Here is a 1,641-nt window from a genome sequence, read left to right as displayed (position 1 = left end):
CATCTTGTTAGTAACCTTTGACCTCATGTTTCCGACAAAAAAATCCAAAAAAATTTAGTCTTGCAAATTTTCATTACATCTTTGATAGTACAGAACTTTTTCAGGAGAAAAAAATGTCTTGTCTGTCAAAATGTTTAAAATACACCCATCAGTGAACATCGCTTGATCACTTCCTACCGGAAGTGACGGAGCTCGGTCGGCCCGGGTTCGGCAAACCAATGCAGTACTGCTGTATCTCCAACAGCAATAATCTATCGACAGGGGGCGCTTTGATAAAGGACAGGGTTAACGTTAGATAAAAACATACCAACACTCGAAGCTATTGCAAGAAAAACAAAGGGTTCATATTTACAGGTTAGCTGAGGGTTTATTTTTAAAGCAGATTTAAACAGGAAGACTATAGTTATAATACAACATGTGTACAATAATATGTACCGTATGTTTGAACCCTCTCTTCCCTGCTGCTATCAAGCAAATTCCCCCACTGTAGGATGAATAAAAGTAATCTTATCCTTATTCTTAGTTAATGAATACTGACACATAAAAGGCGCATCTGGGGAAAAAAATACCTCTATATGCATGCATGGTTATCGACATGAGATGTAAAGTGTGCACGAAGGTAGGTACCAACTATTAGATCATGAAGAATCTCTAACAAAGCCTGCAAGAGGCTTCAGAAGACAGAAGACTGTTCGCTTTCTTCCCTGCCTGAAGGACATGTCCACCACCCCAGTGCCTCAGCAGAGCTCAAAACATTATGGGTGAGAGGTCAGTCATCCCAGCTCTGGGCTTTGACCTGCTGTCCTCTGGCAGGTGCTGCAGGAGCAACAGAGCAAGGAGGGATACGGTTCCACTCTTAACAGCCATCACCAGGCTGAATGCTCACATCCAAAAATAATTTAGTATGCAGTTTTTCTATTTTATTTTTTTCTGCATCTGTGTAATTTCTTTGGCCTCATTTAACTCTTAATAATTTTGTGCATTTGTTCTGTTTCAATACAATATTTAATATATTTTATATTTTAATGGTGTATATTTTAATAAGGAGGAAGAACTCTCCAATTTCGTACTCCTAGTATAGTGACAACACAGGCTATTCTATTCTTTCAAGAATTTGGCTTATTTGTTTTTCTTCTCAATTTAATTCTAACTTGGTTCTGTGCACATATTCCAGTTGGTCTTGGTGTTGATTGCCACGTCTGTCTATGTTCGAGAGGTGGGATACACGTTGTATGGAGTCGCTACTTCATCGCAGGGCCACACAGAAAACTTACATTCACACCTATGGACAATTTTTGGAGTGGCCTCCATGTGGCTCTAGGAGGTTATAGAATGAATACTTCTCTGTATATAGTAGTCACATGAGTCCAATGAGTCTTACAATAAGGTGGAGTCATGTTTGACAAAGATTATAATGTCTTTGCTCTCTTGAGCCCTGCCACATCCAGCTGGTGTCTCCTCCACCCCTTAGACAGAATGAGTCTGCTACTGGCTGCTGATGGAGAAGGGTATGAATGTCAGCGGTTGGGTTCATACCTGCTGAATTTATCTTCATTGAAACTGCTACTCCATTAAAACATGACTGATATAACTATTCTCAAGTCTTAGTGACTGTTAAAGAGAAAGTAGAAGACCTTCTGT

The sequence above is a fragment of the Antennarius striatus genome, chromosome 9, assembly GCF_040054535.1.
Source record: "Antennarius striatus isolate MH-2024 chromosome 9, ASM4005453v1, whole genome shotgun sequence".
Lineage (NCBI taxonomy): Eukaryota > Metazoa > Chordata > Actinopteri > Lophiiformes > Antennariidae > Antennarius > Antennarius striatus.
The sequence above is the reverse complement of the archived record's forward strand: the minus strand, read 5'-3'. Positions refer to the sequence as shown.